Source organism: Primulina tabacum, chromosome 16 (assembly GCF_025594145.1).
Source record: "Primulina tabacum isolate GXHZ01 chromosome 16, ASM2559414v2, whole genome shotgun sequence".
NCBI classification, from domain to species: Eukaryota; Viridiplantae; Streptophyta; class Magnoliopsida; order Lamiales; family Gesneriaceae; genus Primulina; species Primulina tabacum.
The window spans coordinates 13,002,839-13,027,334 of NC_134565.1; positions in this window are offsets into that span (position 1 = coordinate 13,002,839).

Below are 24,496 nucleotides of genomic sequence, written 5' to 3' on the forward strand. Positions count from 1 at the left end.
AAACTCTGAAGTAAACCTCCGGGCTTCCTTCTCTCGGCCTTTACCTGCTGGCAATTCAAGCACTTTGACACAAATTCGGCAATGTCTGCCTTCATCTGTTTCCACCAGAACTGTGTCTTCAAATCATTGTACATCTTTCTGCCACAAGGATGAATACTAAACCGACTACAGTGCGCTTCTGACATAATCTGTTGTTTCAATTCTGGAACATCTGGTACTACGATACGGTTATTCACATACAGAACATAATCATGTACCTGATACTCTGACTGATGTCTTGATCTGACCATATCAATAGACTTCTGCACATTCTGATCATTTTTTTGGGCTTCCTTGATTCTCATAATCAAATCTGGCTCAACTTGAATCGTAGCAAGTTTCAATGGTCTACCATCTGTGTCAAATGCTACACCAGACAAACAGCAATCTTCAACTAAATTCGAAACACCTATCGTCGATAAGGATAGGGCACATACCTTTCGACTCAAGGCATCTGCTGCTGCATTTGACTTCCCTAGGTAATATTTGATTTCGCAATCTTTATCTTTCAACAAATCAAGCCTTCTACGCTGTCTCATGTTCAATTCTGACTGAGAAAACAAATATTTTAGACTCTTGTGATCAGAGTAGATCTCAAATTTCTCGCCATAAAGATAATGACGCCAAATCTTCAATGCAAAAATAATAGCCGCCAATTCAAGATCATGAATTGGGTATCGAATCTCGTGTGGCTTCAGTTGTCTTGATGCATACGCAATCACATGACCTCGCTGCATAAGAACACATCCTAGCCCTCTGTGAGATGCATCACAATATACAACGAAATCGCCAGTACCTGAAGGAATCATCAAGATAGGTGCACTGGTCAGCCTCTTCTTCAACTCTAGAAAGCTAGACTCACACTCCTCAGACCATACAAACGGAGCATTCTTCTGTGTCAACTAGGTAATTGGCTTTGCAATGCTGGAGAAATCTTTGATGAATCATCGATAGTACCCTGCCAGACCCATGAAACTGCGTATCTCAGGCACAGAAGTCGGTCTCGGCCAACTGATCACAGCTTCAACTTTACTCGGATCCACAGAAATACCGTCTCCAGATATGATATGACCCAAGAAGACAACCTGTCTCAGCCAAAACTCACACTTTGACAGTTTAGCAAATAATCTTTCATTTCTCAACGTTTGCAACACAATTCTCAAATGATTGGCATGTTCATTCAGATTCTTAGAATAAACCAAGATATCATCAATAAAAACAATCACAAACCCATCCAAATACCTCTGAAAGACACGGTTCATCAATCCCATAAACACCGCTGGAGCATTCGTTAAACCAAAAGGCATGACAATAAATTCGTAGTGTCCATACCTGGTTCGGATTGCTGTCTTCGGTATATCAACATCTCGAACTCTGAGTTGATGATATCCCGATCGCAAATCAATCTTGGAATAGACAGATGATCCCTGTAACTGATCAAATAAATCGTCGATACGCGGCAATGGATATTTATTCTTTACCGTTGCTTTATTCAATTGCCGGTAATCTATACACAATCTCATCGAAATGTCTTTCTTGCGCACGAATAGCACTGGAGGGCCCCAAGGAGATACACTGGGTCTGATATATCCCTTGGCTAGAAGATCTTCTAACTGTGCTTTCAATTCTTTCAATTCTATCGGCGCCATCCTATACGGAGCTCTCGAAATAGGAACGGTACCTGGAATGAGATCAATGCTAAAATCTACCTCTCGAGCTGGAGGTAATCCTGGAATCTCATCAGGAAATACATCTGCAAACTCCCATACTACTGGCAAATCTGCCAATGCCGGGCTCCATTTCTGTAGATCTACAGAATAAATAAGGAACCCCTCTGCTCCTTTTTGCAACAATCTACTCATAGTCAAAGCAGATATTAAGGGAATCCGAGATCTGGAACCCTTACCGTAGAATTTCCACTCTTCTGTCATTTCAGGTCTGAATCTGACAATCTTGTGAAAACAGTCTACGGTGGCTCTGTACTTAGTTAACATGTCAATCCCGACAATACAATCAAAATCAGATAAGCCAAGTACAACACAGTCTAAATCGATCTCATGCCCTTCAAACTGTAGTATACAATGTCTAACTGAAGTCACAGATATCAAACCACTCCCCAACGGAGAAGAAATAGACACTACAGTAGACAATGACTCGACAGGCAATGCATGTGTCAATGCAAAACGTTCTTATATGAATGTATGTGATGCACCTGTATCTATCAATACATATGCCGGATACCCGCAAAAAAAACAGTTACCTGCAATCACATCGTCTGGTGCATCTTGGGCTTGCTCCTCCGTCAATGCAAACACCTGAGCCTGTTGTCTGGGAGGTTGGCTCACTGTCAGGCCGCCTCTGGCTCTAGGTTGGGACTGTGTAGGCATGGGATGGAAGGAATGGACATACGAAGCTTGTCTCTCGGGCTGAGTCACTGATGCTGATGACCCTGTACTCTGAAATCTCTGTGCACCTCTCTGAGGACAGACTTTGGCGAAATGTCCCTGTTGCCTACATATGTTGCATCTGCCCATCACTCCCTGACACTGCTCTGTGGCACGTCGTCCTCCACAAGAACGGCAGTATACACCTGCATACTCTGCACTCTGACCAGGACCTCCCTGTCGGGGTCCACTGGAGCTCGACGAACTGCTCCCTGATCTCTTGAACTGCTTGCCTTTAGCTTTCAAAGAATCTTTCTTGCTACTACTACTGCTTCCACTATCAAATCGAGGAGGAGGTGGTGGAAACTGTGCGGCGGGCTGTGGCTGTCTCTGACTCTGAGCACTATAGGAAGCTCCTCACTGCCTAATCAAGCCAGCCTCTACTCCTTTCGCTCTGTTCAGTGCATCAGAAAAGATGTTGGGTCGTCCTGTGTTCACCAAAGTAAAAATATCAGGGTTTAAATCATTGATGAATTGATCGGCGACCGCTTCATCATTTCCTGCCACGTGTGGCGCAAATCGAAGCAAGGAAGAAAACTTGGCAACATACTCTTCTATGTTCCACTGCCCCTGTCTTAAATTGGCAAATTCAGCCCCTTTGTCTTTTCGATAGGAGACTGGAAAGAAACGTTGATAAAATTCATCCTTGAATACCTTCCAAGTAATATCAATACCTCTATGCTCCAATGCTCGTTTCGTGGTAAGCCACCAACTCTTTGCCACTTCTTGTAATTGATGCCCAATCAACTTCACTCTCCGTTCGTCGGTATAAGCAAGAGATTCAAACAACATCTCTATATCGTCTAACCAGCTCTCACAATTCACTGCATTCTCCGTGCCCTTCAAAGTCGGGGGATTGAATGACTGAAACCTCTTTAATAACGTCTCCATAGGTGTAGCTGTCACATCCATCTGAGTACCTGACGTACTACCCTGTTCTGGCACTTGACCTGCAGCTGGTTGTGGTATCCTTCTAGGCGGCATATCTGATTATCAAAAGATTAGTACACAATCTATACAATCTGTCTCAGCCCTCCTCTAATCATATACCTCTGATCCAGAATTGGTTCTGATTCAGTCTTTACAAGCACATGCTGTAATTCAATTCAGATAACAATACAACATGTAATAGGGAAAGCAATAAATCATGCTAACACATCAATAGCAAGGAAGAAGACCTGATCTACCCCGCTCATTCTATCTTATCTCAGTCTACAGAACCTACTGCTCTGATACCACCTGTTGTGGGGACCCGGGATCTAACTCAATTCTTTTCGGGATTAATCGGATCTTTATTAAAAAATGTGGGTCAAAATTTTGCTTTTTAACATTAATTCAAATGTCTATAAACAAGCACAAGGTCTGTATTTATTTTATTACACAAACATGATATACATGTCTTGTTTTATCCATAATCTACAAACCAGTAATTAAATACCTTACATATCAAATGTACAAACTACTAGTGATCTTCTCAGCCCTCAGAATTCTTAACACAGTTCTCAGATGCTCAGCATGATCAATCATATTCTTCGAATAAATCAAGATATCATCAATGAAAATAATCACAAAATCATCGAGATACTTATGAAACACACGGTTCATCAGACTCGTAAACACAGCTGGAGCATTAGTCAACCCAAACGACATGACAATAATGTCCATACTTGGTTCTGAACGCTGTCTTCGAGATATCAGAATCTCTGACTCTCAGCTGATGATATCCAGATCTCATATCAATCTTGGAATAAACAGAAGAACCCTGCAACTGATCAAATAAATCATCAATACGAGGCAAAGGGTATTTGTTCTTTACCATGGCCTTGTTTAGTTGTTGGTAGTCGATACAGAGTCTCATAAAACCGTCCTTTTTTCTCACAAACAGTACTGGAGCACCCCAAGGAGAAACACTCGGTCTGATGTACCCCTTGGCCAGTAAATCTTCCAACAGCTCTTTCAACTCTTTCAATTCAATCGGTGCCATTCTGTACGGAGCTCTAGAAATCGAAACTGTAGCTGGCATCAACTCAATGCTGAAGTCTATCTCTCTCTAATCGGAGGCAAACCCGGAATCTCATCTGGAAAGACATCAGCAAACCCACAGACCACTGGCAAATCAGCCAATGATGGGCTCGATTTCAGTAAATCAACTGAATAGACAAGGAATCACTCTGCTCCTTTCTGTAACAATCGAGTCATAGATAACGCAGATATCAAAGGAATTCTCGATCTAGAACCCTTACCATAAAATTTCAATTCTTCAGCCATATTAGGTCTGAATCTCACAATCTTATGGAAAAAGTCAACGGTAGCTCTGTACTTGGTCAGCATATCAATACCGATAATATAGTCAAAATCAGACAATCCAAGTACAATGCAATCTAAATCAATCTCCCGCCTGGCATACTGTAGTACACAATGTTTCACAGAATTCACTGATATCAAACATGTCCCCAAAGGAGAAGAGACAGACACTACAACAGATAAAGACTCAACAGGCAATGTATGACTCAATGCAAATCGTTCAGAAATAAATGTATGAGAAACACTCGTATCAAACAATACATAAGCAGGATAACCACATAAAGAACAGTTACCTGCAATAACATCATCTGGTGCTTCCTGGGCCTGTTCCTCTGTCAAAGAAAATACTCTGGCCTGCTGTCTAGGAGGCTGGCTAACTGTCTGGCTTCCTCCTGGCCTCTGCTGTGACTGAGGAGTAGTCGGTGGTGGCTGGAAGGAGTGAACTGCAGATGATCGTCTATCTGTCTGAGCTACTGATCCAGATGACTCTGTTCCCTGGGATCTTTGAGAACTTCTCTGTGGACATACTCTCACAAAATGTCCCTGCTGTCTGCAGATGTGGCAACTACCAAATACTCCTTGGAATTGCTCTTTGGGTTGTCTCCCTCCGTAAGTTCTGCAATACACCCCAGTATAACTCTGGCTCTGTCGAGAACCACTGGAGCTAGAAGAACTGCTGACAGACTTCTTAAACCGTTTTCCTATAGCTTTCAGAAAATCCTTCTTTCCACCACTGCTGCTGCCAATCTCAAATCTGGGAGGATGTTGCGGTGGTCTCGGTGCGGGAGGAACAAACGAAGCTCCTTTCTGTCTCATCATACCCGCTTCAGCTCCTTTAACTCGGTTCAGGGCATCAGCAAAGTTATTCGGTCTTCCTGTGTTCACCAATGTAAAAATCTCGGGATTCAGCCCATTGATGAACTGATCGGCAACAGCTTCGTCACTCTCAGCAACGTGTGAAGCAAATCGTAACAAGGTAGAGAACTTGGCCACATACTCTTCAATATTCAACTGACCATGTCTCAAATTTGCAAACTCTGCATCCTTGTCTTTCCTGTACGACACTGGGAAAAATCTTTGATAGAACTCAGTTTTAAAAACATTCCAAGTAATAGTCGTACCTCTATGCTCCAACGCTCTCTTTGTCGTGATCCACCAATTATTTGCAACATCATGCAACTGGTGCCCGATCAATCGGACTCGGCGCTCATCTGTATAACCAAAGAATCAAACAGCATCTCAATATCATCTAACCAACACTCACAGTCAACAGAAGTCTCTGTTCCTTTCAGGGTTGGCGGTTTGAAAGACTGAAATCTCTTCAGTAATGTTTCCATCGGAGTTGAGGTCACATCCATCAGATTAGCTGAAGTACTACCCTGTTCTGGTGCTCTTCGAGGAGGCATATCTGATTATCAAAAGGGTTAGCAATCACATTTGACAAATCTGTCTCAGTCCCCTTCTGATCATCTTACCTCTAATCAAGAATCGGTTTTGATTCATTCTCAAATAATACATATTATCAATCAAATCATATAATCAGGTAAACATGCATTTCAAAGCAATAAAACATAATAGATTGCTAGCATGCAAAAGCAAGGAAAGAAAACTCATTCTACCCCGCTCACTAGCTCCTATCTCAGTCTAAGGAACCTACTGCTCTGATACCACCTGCTGTGGGGACCCGAACCTAATTCATCTTCTTAATCATTATTAGGAACATTTAATTAAACAAGGTCTAAATTTTTATTTTTTTAATACAAGTGCGGAAACGTAATGTAATCAATCTGATATACATATCCAAAATAAAGTACATGTCTTGTACTCAATACATTCCTGTCAAGCTAGGGTTCAACTACTATATATCAAGTGCTGAAGCCTATCTATTTCTGATCCGGATCTCCACGCTAACTTGTCATCTCTCATCCTCTTCCTGACCCTGATCTTGTCCCACCTATTATCATGCACAAATACAAACAAGACAACAGCCGGATAACTCCGGGGAGAAAATAATCTCAGTATAAACAATGTATACATGCAATCATATAAACAGATATAAAAGCATGAAATAGATATCAATAGCATGTATCAAATCAGAAAAACATGTATCAGTATAAAACTGTAAATAAACTCTGAACTCGTCAACTCAGACTCGACTCATCTCTAATCTAGGGATCCCGGTTCCTGGATATTACAATATACCAAATCTCAGCGATAAGAATGATTCAACTCCTAAGCGACATCGATATAAACCACATATCCAGTGTCTTGGCGACTCAGCCAAAGACTTGGCACATCATCCAATGATTAGGCGCATCAGCCCATAACTCAATACATGCTCTACTATAATTCAATAGACTTAGCATATCAATCTCAGACATATCAACCATCGAGGCAATGACAATTCAGTATGTGATTTTGGGAAACTCAAGTTAAATCAAACTCGAGTTGTGCAATCACGGATCAACATTGATTTATACATTTCTTTCGGTCGGTTTGACGTAGTCGAAGTCTCGAATTCGAATCTGCCAATATCAAATCTGAAATGACATTTCCAATAGGCACAATATCAATATACAATCCTAATCAATCCTATATATAATCAGAATTCAATCTAATTCTGTTTCAACGGCATAACGGCACAATCTCAATATACCCAGCGCTACAATATCAGTCAAATATCAATCTCAATATCTCATAATCAATAACAACACAATTCTGATATCAAATCTCAATCAAATTTTTCTCTGAAAATCATAACAATTCCATATGGTACCCGTTCTTCAATCCGGTTTCAATTATATGATGTCTACTATGTCAGGAACATCATATATCAATCATATCTGATTCTGGCAATATCATAATTTCAAATCATACCAAATACATAAGAAACTTACGTCTAGTTGAAGCTCTCGTCGATAGAAACTCAGTATCGAACTCGGATTGAAATTCCGAAGGGCGGATCTTGCACAATCACAAATCTAACATATGAAAAGGCGTAAGGAAAAATCCTGGGAGCTTCGGTCCTTTTCTTCTGAAGAATTGAAAGGTTATATCTATATATATATCCATTTGCATGTTAAACAAAACGTGGCTCATTTCCCATGAATTTCAGTCGGCGCTCGGGCGGTTGTAATGTGCCGCACGAGCGCGGAATGTTCTGTCCAAGCCCTCATCTTATCATCCACTGGCTGCTCGGGCGGTCAAAAACTACCGCTCGGGCGCCAGACATTCTGCCCGAATGGTAAACTTATGGTGCACTGGCGCTCGGGCGGTCTTTTCCTTCCGCTCGGGCGCCAGATGTTTTTTCCAACATCTTGGTTTATAATGCACCGACGCCCAGCTTCTTCATTTGTAATGCCCGAGATTTTATATCGTGTTAAATTACGATTATTGATTTTAATCGAGACGATTATGAAAGGGCTAATCGAGACACGAATTGAAATTTTGCATGTAAGATTGTTGATGCGAGAGCCGAAGGTCTCGCGCATATGCGCGAAGAGTAAGCGCACATATGCGCGAGTAGTGCGGAAGCCCATGATGCGGGACAGAACACTATGCGCACATGCGCGACTTGTATACGCGCATATGCGAGAGAAGTCCAGAGAGTTGGGCGCACATGCGCGACTTGTATACGCGCATATGCACGAGAGGTCCAGAGAGTTGGGAGCACATACGCGATGGTACCCGAGAGTTGTGAAGAATTCCTTGCGCATATGCGCGGAAGAGGTGCGCGCATATGCTCCAGCAGTTGGGAAGACACGCGCCGAGACTTAAGGTCTCGCGCATATGCGCCGGTTGATGTCGCGCATATGCGCGAGACGTGTTGCGTGAAGGATGTGCCATTTAACTTGCTGCATGCACGAGATATATATATATATAACATTCCTCTTCAGAAATGAGGAAAAAGGAGAAAGAGGCCGAAGAAGCTCCGAAAATCTCTACGTCGTTTGTGAGAAATCCGCCAGTCCGATTTTGAATCCGACTTCGGTATTGAGTTCCTATCAACGTAGGCTACAACTAGACGTAAGTTTTGCTACGTTTTGATATGATTTGAAATTATGGTATTGTCAAAATCTGATATGATTCATATATGATGTTCTTGTCATATTAGACATCGTATAATCGAAACCGGACTGGATAACAGATACCATATGAAATTGTTATGATTTTCTAAGTAGTTTTGGAGTCGATTTGATATCAGAATCGAATTGTTATCGATTATGAGGTGTTGGAATTGATATCTGACTGATATGGTAGTGCTGGATATATTGAAATTATGACATTATATTGTTGAAACAGAATTTGAGTTAATTCTGATTATATCCAGTATTGATTGAGTGGTGTATTGATGCCGTACACACAATATTGTTATTGTCAGATTGAGTATTGACAGGCTTTGAGTTCGAGACTTCGATAGAGTCAGAGTATCAGAAAGAAAGGTATAAATTAATGCTGAGTTGGGATTGCACAACTCGAGTGAGGTTTGACTCGAGTTTCCCTAAATCACATACTTAGTTTATTGCATTGATATTTGTAATTGATGAGATTGATGTTTGTAGTCTATTGATTTATAGCCACTGCATGTATTGACTACCGATTGTTTAGTCATTGGCTGATTCGCCTAGTCACCTGGCTGATTCGTCTGGTTATTGGCTGATTTGTCTAGTTATCGACTGATTCATCTAAACTTTGGCTGATTCGCTTAATTACTGGCTGATTCGTCTAGTTATTGGCTGATTCGCTTAATTCTTGACTGATTCGTCAATTCTGTGGCTGTTTCGCCCAGACACTGGATATATGAATTATATCGATGCCGTTTAGGGTTGATTCATTCCTATCGACTGAGATTCGATATAATTATCAATATCCAGACATTGGGATCCCTAGGTTCTTAGAGTTGAGTCGAGTCTGAGACGACGCGTTGTTTGAGTCGAGTCTGTGATGACTAGTTGATTTACAGTTTTATATCATTCATGTTTGTTGATTTGCTACATGTTAATGATAACTGTTATATGCTTTTGTATATGTTTCTATATGATTGCATGTTTACATTGTTTATACTGGGATTTATTCTCATCGGAGTTATCCGGCTGTTGTCTTGTTTTGTATGTGTGCATGACAACAGGTGGGGCTGGATCAGGGTCAAGAAGAGGATGAGAGAAGACAGTTAGCGTGGAGATCCGGACTTAGGTGTATATCTGTTATATCACCTGAGATGTAGTGAAGAAATAGTAGTTATTATGATTTATGGTTGTACAGGACTTGTACTTAGATCTGAATAGTGATCTTGTAATGAGATAAGACTTATTTCATATGCTGCGTACTCTCGTATTTAAAAAAAAAAAAATTAGACCCTGTTTATTTTAATTGATTAATTATTCCTAGAAAGTGATTAAGAATTGAATTAAGTTCGGGTCCCCACAACAGGTGGTATCAAAGCGATCCTTTAGACTGAGATAGAAGCTAGTGAGCGGGGTAGATTGAGTTTTCTTTCCTTGCTTGTGATCGGTAGCATGCTTTACTGCTTTGTATAATACATGTTACTTGACTTATCTGATTTGATTGTGTCATATGTATTATTGGGAACGAATTTGAACTGATTCTCGATCAGCAGTAAGATGGATCGGAGGAGGGAACTGAAGTGAAACAGGTTGATTGGATTGGGGTACTAATCCATTTGATTATCAGATATGCCTCCTCGAAGAATACAAGAACAGGGTAGCACATCGAATCGTTATTGAAAAAGTTTCAGTCATTCAAACCACCGACTCTGAAGGTTACTGAGACGTCAGTTGAATGTGAGAGTTGGTTAGATAACATTAAGATGCTGTTTGATTCACTGGATTACAGTGATGAGCGCCGAATTAAATTGATTGGGCACCAGTTGCTTGATGTTGCAAAGAACTCGTGGATTACGATGAAGAGGGCCTTGGAGCATCGAGGTACGACTATTACATGGGATGTATTTAAAACTGAGTTTTATCAAAGATTTTTCCCAGTGTCGTACAGGAAAGACAAGGGGGCGGAGTATGCCAATTTGACACAGGGTCAGCTGAACATTGAAGAATATGTGACCAAGTTCTCTACCTTATTAAAGTTTGCTCCACATGTGGCTGGAAATGACGAAGCCGTTGCTGATCAGTTCATCAATGGCTTGAATCCCGATATATTTACATTGGTGAACACAGGGCGACCGAATAACTTTGCTGATGCCATGAATAGAGCAAAGGGCGCGGAAGCGGGCCTGATAAGGCAGAGAGGAGCTGCAGATGTTCCTCCCGCACCGAGACCACAACAACCACCTCCCCGATTTGAGAGTGATAGTAGCAGTGGTGGAAAGAAAGATTTTCTGAAGGCTAGAGGAAAGCAGTTTAAGAAGTCTGGCGGCAGTTCTTCTAGCTCCAGTGGTTCCAAACAGAGTTATACCGGAGCTTACTGCGAAAATTGTGGAGGGAGACATTCCACTGAGCAATGCCAAGGAGTACTTGGTACTTTCCACTTCTGCAAACAACAGGGACATTTTGCCAGTGTGTCCGCAGAAGGGTTCTCAGAGATCTCAGGGAGCCGAATCATTTGGATCAGCGGCACAGTGGAGTAGACGATCAGCTGCTGTTCATTCATTTCTGCCAACACCATCTCAGTCACAGCAGAAGCCAGGAGGAAGTCAGACAATTGGCCAGCATCTTAGACAGCAGGCCAGAGTATTTGCTTTGACTGAGGAGCAGGCTCAGGAAACACCAGATGATGATGTTGCAGGTAACTGTTCTTGATGTAGTTAACTTGCTTTTGTATTGATGAATACGGATGCTTCCCATACGTTTATTTTTGAACGATTTGCATTGAGTCATGCATTACCTGTTGAGTTTTATCTACTGTAGTATATCTCTTTACTGGTTGGGGAGAGTTTTTATAGCAGTGAATTCTGTAAAATATCGTATACTACAATAGGATGAGACTGAGATTGAGTTAGATCGTCTGGTAGCTGAAATTGTACTAGCGTTGTCTGATTTTGGGACTGCATTACTTATATTGATATGCTGACCAAGTACAGAGCTACCCTAGATTAGTTCCAGAAGATGGTGAAAATCGGACCTGAGATGGCCAAAGGAGGAATATTGTACGATAAGGATTCTAGATTGAGAATTCCTTTGATAATCCGTACTATCTATGACTCGATTATTACAGAAAGGAGCAGAGAGACTCCTTATGGATTCAATTGATTTACTGAAGTTGAGTCTATCATTGGCTGATTTACCAATGATATGAAAGTTATTGATGTTTCCCCAGATAAGACTTTAGATTTGATTTCAGTCAGAGAAATTGATTTTAACCTTGACTTGATATCATAAACTGTTGAATTGGTGAATCCTGATTGAGATAGATTGCATTCAGGATATTTTATATCTGAAGATGATGTATCTATTGATTTTAGCATAATTAAACCGTAATTAGTTGGCGGAGGTGGATATTAATGTCAGATATTTGCGGTTTTATGAATTTAGCAGATCAGTACCGATGAGTGATGTGTAGAATCTGGTTGAATATTGCTGAATTTGTAGCAAAATGTCTGAATTGGCAACAGGTGAAGGCTGAGAGAAAGAAACCCGGAGGATTGTTACAGAGTTTGTCCATTCCTGAATGGAAATGGGATCACATTTCCATGGATTTTGTGACGCAGTTACTGAAATCCTCCCGAGGTTGTGATACGATTTGGGTTGTGATTGACAGATTGACCAAATCCGCATGCTTTATTCCGTACAAGATGACGTACAAACATGACTAGATGGCTGAGATTTATGTCATAAAGGTAGTCAGACTGCATAGAGTGCCGAAGTCGATTGTATCAGACCATGATCCTCGGTTTACATCGTACTTCGGGCAGAATTCACAGCAGATTTTAGATACGAAGTTATATTTTAGTACTGCATATCATCCATAGACCGATGGATAGTCTGAGCAGACGATCCAAACATTGGAAGATATGCTGAGAGCAGCAACGCTTGATTTTAGCACTAGCTGGCAAGATATATTGCCACTTGGTGAGTTTCGTACAACAACAGCTATCAAACGAGTATTGAGATGGCTCCTTTCGAAGCGTTGTACGGAAAGAGGTGTCGATCCTCTCTTTATTAGAATGATATCTCTGAGGTTCCTGAGACTGGACCTGATATGACTAGAGATATGATTAAAAAAGTGAAGCTAATTCAAAAGAGAATAAAGGCAGCCCAAGACAGACAAGCCAATTATGCCAATGTCCGACGACAACCGATGGTATTTGAGGCTGGTGACCGAGTATTTTTGAAAATTTCACTTTTCAGAGGAGTTGTTTACCTTTCAGAGGAGTTGTCAGATTTGGCAAGAAAGGGAAACTATCTCCATGATATATTGGGCCGTACGAGATTTTTGAGAAGATAGGAGATTGTGCCTATCGACTCGCTTTAATCGCCTTCATTATATGGGATACAGAACGTTTTTCATGTTCGTTCTTGCGAAAATACCTGTCTGATGCTTCACATATCATCCAACCAAATGAGGCCGAGTTGGATGAGACAGTGAGTTATTTCGAAAAACCGATTCAGATTATTGATCGTAAAGAAAAACAGCTTAGAACGAAGACCATTCCACTTGTAAAAGTTCAATGGACTCATCACGGCACTGAAGAAGCAACCTGGGAAACTGAATCAGATATGAGACAAGTGTTCCCAGAGTTATTTCGATAATGTAAGTTTCTTATACAATTTTTGTATATATAAACCCTAGTAGCAAACAAATCCTACTAACTTAGTAACTCGTGGAAAATCAAAGTTCATAAAAAGTACATGCATTTCATCAATAGTCTCACATCCATAACAACCAAGGAATAAAGACAAACTAACCACCAAACTTGCAACTTGTTCTACAAATTCTTGAAAACAAAGCAATACAACTTTAAAGTAAGGAAGAAAGTCATACCTCATAGTTGTTGTGTTGGCAACTAACCTTACCTCATCGCGATGGTACTTGTATTCTCGAGGCTCGGACCCTTGGGTTCTCCCTGTCGTAAAACTCACTTGTCTCCTTGGTATGACAACCCCAAGAACCTGCAAATAAGAAATAGCAATGCTCGGAATTGAACCGGCTATATTATCACCATTACAATAAACCACTTTGTACAAAGGTACATGAAATGGTTTATGCAAGAATAAGCATCTTTCCATCTCACTCTTTTGGACCATAAAGTTCTTTTTCTTTTTATTTTCTTTGGCCTCTTTTTCTTGTTCTTTTCTCTCTTCTTTCTTTTCTATGGTCATCTCACTCTTTTGTTCTCTCTTTCTTTCTGCCATTTTAATTTCTTTTTCGCATAATTCAAGGAATTTCAATTGATTCTCAAGAACAACAATTGGATTTAATTGAACAAATGAAGTGTTTCGTTGCTCAACGAATTTATGTATAATAACTTTTTCTTGCCTACTCTCCTCTCCCATGGTATACAAAATAGAAACTTCTTCACCACTCAATGATTCATTGTCCACAAGGTTTTGTTTAACCGTACTCGTATCATCAACCAGTGAAGTACCATCATCTATCAATTCACCTTCCACCACATATTGCTCAACACTCGTGTCAAGAACCAGCGTAGTATTATCATCCTCAATCTCCCCAACCTCAACTTCATATTCAGGTTCAACAGATGATTCTACTATGGCCATCTTATCACGAGGACATTGATTGATATCATGACCAATTTCTAAATACCAACAACATATAATATCACAAGTACTAGAATTTGAGTTTTTACTTGTACCTTGATATTCATATTTGCTAGCTTCAACTCTCGACTCATTCTTTGGCCTAGCAATGAGTTTCTCTTCCAAGCTTGTCCTCCACGTGGAATCAACGACTCCCCATGCAAACCACGTTCACCTCTTATGCCAAATCCTCTATCTTCCTCACATCGCATATCGTCATCCCTATCCAAATGCGACGCTCTATCCCCCCCAAATCTACTACCTCGTCTATTCCCATCAACATGCCTATCATACATCTCCTCTTGTTCACACCTCCTATATTTTTTTCGTAGAGGCTTAAACTCCTTCTCCCACATTTTATCCAACCCTCCTAACATTGATTGAAATTGACGATCGTCAATCATTATACCTGCAAGAAAAGGTTAGTATAAAACAATAAAAGATAAGTTTCCTCACCACGAATCCTCACTGGTCACTCCAATGAAAATTCACTCGACTCTCCTTTTTTTTTTCCTCTTTTTTCTCACTACAAAATACTCACCGGTCACTCCAAAGAAATAACGCTCGCACTCAAGTGTTTTCACTCAAATTTGATAGTTCTTTCTAAGATGTGCTCAAGCTTTGTACTTGTATATCAAACCAATCAGACTCAACTCGTGGACACTCGCAACTATCTCACTTAGACTGTGCAAAGCCAAGAAATTTGATATTTTTTTTATTGTACTCGAAAATATATGGTGCACTCGAAAATTCCAAGGAACAAACACAGAATTTTCGAAAATTCACAGATCCACAAAAACTAAGAACGATAGGATAACGCAGATCTGAAAACAGAAACGAAAGGATAACACAGATCTGAAAACAGAACAAAGGATAACACGGATCTGAAAACAGAAACGAAAGGATAACACTGATCTGAAAACACAACGAAATTTTATAAAGATCTGAAAATAGAAACAAAGGAATAACTCAGATCTGATAACAGAACGAAATTTATGTTTTTCTTTACTTATATATATATTTTTTATATATAGAAAGATTTGACAATAGAAACGAAAGGATACCACAGATCTGATAACAGAACAAAATTTTAGACAGATCTGAAAATTAAGAACAAGATACTTACTTGAATTCAATGAGCCAAAGCTTTGATACCAAATGATACGAATCCTCGTACGAATGAAAGGCAAGCACGAATATATAAATCGCACCCTCAATTCAATAACAAACAAGGAACGATTATTTTGTCCCGATCTTTTGAAACAAGTAACGATTTTGTGATATTCACCTCTAAGCGATTATAACTTAGCAACAAATATCAACGATAAAACAATTGAATTTCAAACGAACCTTCAAAGAACTTGTTTTGACAATCCGTGCGAAGAACAATCGACAAACGCCACAAAGATGCAATCTTTGATAAGTTTGATTTTGATAAACACAAAGCACAAGCTTTGCAAATTGAGAGAAAACTCAAGAACTTTTATCTATCATTCATCATTATTCGTTCATGGTCTGATACACTGAATATATATTCAATAAAGTATGAAAAAGTAGTGTAAAAAGGCTTAATTATGATAACAAGCAAATTTGACACGGAAGTTGACAAAAGACCGCGGGTGCGCTGCAGACTAGACCGCGGGTGCGTTGCCGCTTCGGCGAAGTTCGGATGCAAAGGTCCGCGGGTGCGGTCCTTTAAGGAGCGCGGGTACGCTCGCCTTCTGACCGCGGGTGCGGTATAGCTTCGGCAATATTCTCTTAAATTTGATTATTATGGACCGCGGGTGCGGTCCCTGCTTTAGCGCGGGTGCGCTGGACCTTCGGCAATTGCACTTGAATAACATTCCAAAGACTTCCAATATTATTCCCATGATTCCCAACCTCTTCTAATTTAGTCATCCAATTTGTAGATCCTTCTTGGTAGTTCATCATGAGTCCTTGAAGTGCTTCTTTAAACTTCTTGCTACATCTCCTCGTTATAGGTCCTCCGGTATATTCTTTGTTAAACTCCACCACTTGCTTGAATATGTTGATTCATCATCTTTTATCACAATCAAGCTTGAAAGTCCAAGGCAACAACGCATCTTAAATCTTCCCCCAAACATTTGCACACGGTGCCTAGCCAGATTCATATCACTTAAGGTCTCGCGCATATGCGCCGGTTGATGTCGTGCATATGCGCGAGACATGTTGCGTGAAGGATGTGCCATTTGCCTTGCTGCATGCACGAGATATATATATATATAACAATCCTCTTCAGAAATGAGGAAAAAGGAGAAAGAGGCCGAAGAAGCTCCGAAAAATCTCTACGCCGTTTGTGAGAAATCCGCTCGTCCGATTTTGAATCCGACTTCGGTATTGAGTTCCTATCGACGTAGGCTACAACTGGACGTAAGTTTTGCTACGTTTTGATATGATTTGAAATTATGGTATTGTCAAAATCTGATATGATTCATATATGATGTTCTTGTCATATTAGACATCGTATAATCGAAACCGGACTGGAGAACAGATACCATATGAAATTGTTATGATTTTCGGAGTAGTTTTGGAGTCGATTTGATATCAGAATTGAATTGTTATCGATTATTAGGTGTTGGAATTGATATCTGACTGATATGGTAGTGCTGGATATATTGAAATTATGACATTATATTGTTGAAACAGAATTTGATTTAATTCTGATTATATCCACCAGTATTGATTGAGTGGTGTATTTGATGCCGTACCCTCAATATTGTTATTGTCAGATTGAGTATTGACAGGCTTTGAGTTCGAGACTTCGATAGAGTAAGAGTATCAGAAAAAAAGGTATAAATTAATGTTGAGTTGGGATTGCACAACTCGAGTGAGATTTGACTCGAGTTTCCCTAAATCACATATTTAGTTTATTGCATTGATATTTGTAATTGATGAGATTGATGTTTGTAGTCTATTGATTTATAGCCACTGCATGTATTGACTACCGATTGTTTAGTCATTGGCTGATTCGCCTAGTCACCGGTTGATTCGTCTGGTTATTGGCTGATTTGTCTAGTTATCGACTGATTCGTCTAAACTTTGGCTGATTCGCTTAATTACTGGCTGATTCGTCTATTTATTGGCTGATTCGCTTAATTCTTGACTGATTCGTCAATTCTGTGGCTGTTTCGCCCAGACACTAGATATATGAATTATATCGATGCCGTTTAGGGTTGATTCATTCCTATCGACTGAGATTCGATATAATTATCAATATCCAGAGATTGGGATCCTTTGGTTAGTGTGGAGACCCGGACGCTAATCATCATCTTAATCATCTTTGGGATTTAATTATCAATTAAGATAAACAGGGTCTAAAATTTTTTTCTTTAAAATGCGGAAGGTAATGGAATCAATCTATTATACAAACCAGTATAATAATACAAATCTTGTACAACATGCTTCTATTTCAAACTAGTCTAAGGTTTAACTACTAGATTTCAAGTATTAAACCAAGTCTACAATAAGTTCGGAATCACCACTCTAACTCATCTTCTCTCATCATCATCTTGACCCCGATCTTGTCCCACCTGTTGTCATGCACACATACAAAACAAGACAACAGCCGGATACTCCGGTGAGAATAAATCCCAGTATAAAACATGTATACATGCATATAAACAATATAATTCATAAAGCATATTATCATGCATAAAATTCATAACAATAGGTTTCATAGTCTAGGAAACCAACTCAAAATAAGCATGCAGTAACAATGGATTCCATAATCTCTGAAATCAAAATAAAATAAGCATGCAGTAACAATGGATTCCATAATCTCTGAAATCAAAATAAAATAAGCATGCGACTCAATTCAATTCATATCTTGACTCGACCCGACTCTAACTCTAGGGATCCCGGTGTGAATAAGACGTAACTGTCTGTCACCTACCCTCCCAATCGGGGTAACTGTACGTCTTATTCCTAGGCTTCGGTCGTGTCTATATCGAATGTCTACAATCGGATTGAATCTGATCCGAAGCGTCGATACCACCGAACGTCTAGTTTAGCAAGTCTGCTAATGACTCTCCTATTTCAATGCTTGAATATAAATCTATAGACAAGACATAATCATAATCAAATATAAATAATAAATCTAGTATGTGATTTAGGGAAACTCCAACCAAGTCTGATTCGAGTCATATCTCCCAAATTCACATTAATTATACCTTTCTCTTCTCGGTCTGATGAAGACGAAGTCTTGTATTCCAATCTGTCAATATCCAAATCTGATAATGACAATCATATAAATACCATAACAGTATATAACTCAATTCAAGACCTGTTCTGATCAATACTCAAATCGGTATATAATCTGATCCATATCTGAACAAGGTACAATCTAATTCATATCAATGATATCATGATACAATCGAAATCATTACTGAATCTGATCAATATCAATCTACTGATGTTTCGACGGCATAACAATACAGTCACGATAACCCCGTCTATCTCAACATCACAGATATAATACCAGAATTCATAACCAGTATCAGTACAACTCATAATCTGAATAATAACACAACTCTGATATAGAATCTCAACTAAATCAACTCTGAAATTCATAACAATTTCATAAACAGTCTATTCTTTAATCTGACTTCAGTTATACAATGTCTACTGTAGCAGAAACATCATATCTGATTCATATTCAATTCTGACAATATCATAAATTCAAATCATGTCTAAACGTAACGAAACTTACGTCCAGTTACAACCTGCGTCGATAGGAACACAATACTGAAGTCGGATTCAAAAACCGACGGACTTCCCTCGGCTCTTTCCTTCAATTCTCATGGATTGCATGTAGGTATATATATCTATATACACGTTCCTTAGGTAGGAGGCAAGTGGCTTAATTTTCATACCGCACGTCGCACCGCGGGTGCGCTCACTTTTGCACCGCGGGTGCGCTCTGTCTTTTAACGCGGGTGCGCTGACTCTACTGGTACAACACCGCGGGTGCGGTCTGTCTAGCACCGCGGGTGCGCTCAATCTCGGGTAGCAACTTTCATACCCTACTCGCCATGCACCGCAAGTGCGGTACTTCTTCACCGCGGGTGCGGTGTCACTTCTGTAAATAATCTCCAACTCTCTGTCCATCAACCGCGGGTGCACTGCTTCTTGGACCGCGGGTGCGGTGACTCTACTGTAAAAATGACCATCTTTCTTTCCATGCACCACGGGTGCGGTGCTTCTCTAGGCGCGGGTGCGCTCATGCTACTGTAACTCTTCCATATTCCATGAACCATAACCGCGGGTGCGGTCTTGTTCGTAGCGCGGGTGCGGTCTAAACTTTATGCTACCCTTCATAATCATAATCAGCGCCTCTCATTACATGTCATGCATACTCATATCTTCCGAATATCACATCAATGAAGACTAATAAATCTCGAGCCGTACATTTCTCCCCCTCTAAGAAATGATTTCGTCCTCGAAATCGCAAGTAATCAATTCAGACATATCAGAAGGAATGTATACAGAGTTTAAATCAAAAACTCATCTCAATGAATCCATTCTGAAATCTTAATCTCATATAAGATTCTGTCTTTCAAGGAATATTTCTAATGCCCCGACGACTTTACTGTATATGCAACAGTAGAATATTCTTCGTTCTAAATTTTCTTCCTTTTACGAATCTCTGATTCCAGACCGAAGTAGTCATTCAAAAAGCATAAAATCATAATACCACTCGAAATAACTCTGACAGAATCAATCTCACAATACTGGCTATACAACATCCGTATATACCAATCAACGGCTCATACCAAATCAATATCATTAACTGATATCAGATCTGTTTATCCCAGTCAAGGATATATTAAATCTTCGGCCCCAAATACCAATCGTCATCATCCGACGTTGGCGTATTAAGTCTGTCTGGTCTGAGCTATCTTCATTCTCTTCTGGATTAGTTACATTTTCTTTGTCATATCTCTGACCGTATCAAATCTTATCTCAGGTATCTCCGAGATATTATTCTTATACCAAAGAAATCTGCAGTACTCACTGTACAATGTCTTATCTGCAACTATTTCATTACTCTTCTGATGGCTATTATCATACTATAATTCATAGGATGACAATATGTCATATTAACTGGTGCTAGCATCCAGCACTGCAGGTCTCTGGATATCTCTCAATATCCGGATAGTACACTCTGGCTATCTGTCAGTCAGTGGATAATATTTGAATGGGTTCAAGATATATTCTGCCACAATTACAAACTCAATCAAAATCACAATCTGATATAGTTTAGTTCTACATTCTGATCAATCTGACCATTTCTTTGACATCGATCTTTGTCATCTGGTCATATTTGTACGTCATCTTGTACAAACTAATAAGTATAGATTGAACAATCTGACAATCACAATCATATCATATCACAATCTGGAAAGTATTATAGTGGTCTTATTACGAAATTCATCGAAATATACTCCCCATGTCTAGTCAAGAATATACAAATTCTGTAATAAATCTTCTGATCTCTATCTTTCTATCTTCATTTATTGGCGATTCAGACATTTCAGTACAATTCTGCCTACATTTCAGCATAAATTCTGCCATAACTGATTTAATCTGTCTATATCAAAACTATCTGTTCGAATTATCATATACTTTCTTGTAATGCCCTAGAGTGTATGTGGATAAAATGAAAAGATGAAGTGTTGCTTGAAGAAAGGGACCGCACCCGCGGTCCAAGAACGAGTGCACCCGCGGTTGATGGACAGAGAGTTGGAAATTATTTACAGAAATGACACCGCACCCGCGGTGCAAACGTAACCGCACTCGCGGTAATGTCACCGCACCCGCGGTCGTCGAATTTCAGAAAATGAAAGGCATGCCGTGGGCATAGCGCACCCGCGGTAAAGAGTGACCGCACCCGCGGTGCTGCTTGCGAGAAATCCACCTTTGAATTCCATGCAGACACATGGCATATATATATATCTAATTGTGCTGAGTCTTCACTTTCACCATTTCCATCAGCTGAAAACGTGAGAGAGTGGGGAGAAGCTTCAACTCCTTATGCTTTAAGGTTGTGATTTTGAAAGAATTACATTTCCAAATTTTAATCCAAGTTGAGATTCTTGTTCCTCTTGACAAGGGCTCCAAAAGGGTATACTTTCTATATCTTTTCAGCATGTTTTGAAGTTAACATGTGGAGGAAATTCAGATATGTTTGTGATTATATGTTCTTGAGATTATAGATGTCGTAGAATCGTAAACGGATCGGTTATTGGATGTCGTATGCAATTTGTATGGAATTCCAACTTTCATGTGCATGAGCTTATGCAGATTTTGAGATATGACACATAGATTGTGCTGATTATGAGTTGAGGATTATGATTGTTGAGATATGTTGAGATTTGAATGGACCGGTAGCGAGAAACTATACTGTTATACAGTCGAATTGTATCAAGATTTATATTGAGCTATACTAGTATTAGTTTGAGTTGTGATTTGATATTGTGCATCTCAACATTGTCATTTTAGATTTGGATTGACAGGTTCAATATCCCTACTGCGAGACTTCGATTTATTCGACGACAAGAAGGTATAATTCATGTTTTGTTTGGGGAAGACACAACTCAAATGAGATTTAGTTTGAGTTTCCCAACAAAATCACATACTAGAATTATTGTTTATCTTTTGATATGATTGTGATTTGTTTATAGATTTATATTCAAATCTCTTGATATGATGATGCCTTGTTTATAGATTTATATTCAAGCTTTTGAGATAGGAGAGTCATTGGCAGACTTGCCAAACTAGATGTTCGGTGGTATCGACGCTTCGGATCAGATTCACTCCGATTGCAGACATTCGATACAGACTTGACCGAAGTCTAGGAATAAGACGTACAATTACCCCAATTGGGAGGGTAGGTGACAGATAGTGACGTCTTATTCACATCGGGATCCCTAGAGTAGAGTCGATTCGAGTCAGGACATGATTTGATTTGAGTTGCATGTTTAGATAGATCGGTTTCATAGACTATGGAGCCATTGTTATTGCTTTCATGCATGATTTATGATTTCATATCAGCGTGTGTACATGTTTTATACTGGGATTTGTTCTCACCAGAGTTTTCGGCTGTTGTTATGTCTGTATGTGTGCATAACAACAGGTGGGGCAGAATCAGGGTCACGACAGAGATGAGAGATGGACATAGCGTGGTGATCACGGGCGCAGAAGATCACTAGTGATGTTGTACTAGATTTGTACTACTCGTAGTTTATGGTTTGTATTAAACCCTAGTGATGTGTTAGTAGTAAAACATGACATGTATATTATATGTGTTGTAATTAAATAAAGAAAGATATTATGTTTAGTGTTTACATTTGAATTAATGTTAAAAAGCAAAATTTTGACCCACATTTTTGAATAAAGATCCTATTAATCCCGAAAGGAATTGAGTTAGAGCCCGGGTCCCCACAAAAGGTGGTATCAGAGCAGTAGGTTCTGTAGACTGAGATAGAATAGAATGAGCGGGGTAGATCGAGTCTTCTTCTTTGCTTTTGATGTGCTAGCATGATTTAATGCTTTCCCTATTATATGTTGTATTGTATCTGAGTTGATTTACAGCATATACTTGTAAAGACTGAATCAGAACCGATTCTGGATCAGAGGTATATGATCAGAGGAGGGCTGAGACAGATTGTATAGATTGTATCCTAATCTGTTTGATAATCAGATATGCCACCTAGAAGAATACCACGACCAGCTGCAGGTCAAGTGCCGGAACAGGGTAGTACGTCAGGTACTCAGATGGACGTTACTGCGACACCGATGGAGACTTTGTTGAAGAGATTTCAATCATTCCATCCACCTTACCTTGAAGGTCACAGAAAATGCAGTGGATTGCGAAAGCTGGTTGGATGATATAGAGATGTTATTTGAATCACTTGCCTATACAGATGAACGTAGAGTGAAGCTGGTTGGGCATCAATTGCAAGAAGTGGCCAAGAGTTGGTGGCTAACGGCGAAACGAGCCTTAGAACATCGATGTATTGATATTACTTGGAAAGTCTTTAAAGATGAATTTTATCAACGTTTCTTTCCAGTGTCGTATCGAAAAGACAAAGGGGCCGAGTTCGCCAACTTGAGACAAGGCCAGTGGAACATAGAGGAGTATGTTGCCAAATTCTCGTCCTTACTTCGATTTGCACCTCACGTAGCAGGGAATGATGAGGCAGTGGCCGATCAGTTCATAAATGGTTTGAATCCGGATATCTTCACTTTAGTGAACACGGGGCGACCCAACACTTTTTCTGAGGCGCCGAATCGAGCGAAGGCAGCAGAGGCTGGCTTGATTTGGTAGCGAGGAGCTTCCTATAGTGTTCAGGGTCAGAGACCGCCACCGTTCGCCACACAGTTTCCACCACCTCCTCCTCGATTTGATAGTGGAATCAGTAGTAGTGGGAAAAAAGATTCTTTGAAAGCTAAGGGTAAGCAGTTCAAGAGAGCAAGGAGCAGTTCATCGAGCTACAGTGGGTCAAGACAGAGAGGTCCTGGCCAGAGTATAGATGTCACAGGTGTGTATTGCACTACTTGTGGAGGCCGACATGCCACAGAGCAGTGTCAGGGAGTGATGGGCAGATGTAACATATGTAAGCAACAGGGACATTTTGCCAGAGTCTGTCCCCAGAGAGGTGCACAGAGATTTCAGAGTGCAGGGTCATCAGCATCAGTGACTCAGCCTAAGAGACAAGCTTCGTCTGTCCATTCCTTCCAGCCCACGCCTACACAGTCTCAACCTAGAGCTAGAGGTGGCCAGACAGTGAGCCAACCTCCCAGACAACAAGCTCAGGTATTTGCATTGATGGAAGAGCAAGCCCAAGATGCACCAGACGAGGTGATTGCAGGTAACTGTTTTCTTTGCGGTTATCCTGCATATGTATTGATAGATACAGGTGCATCACATACATTCATATCAGAATGTTTTGCATT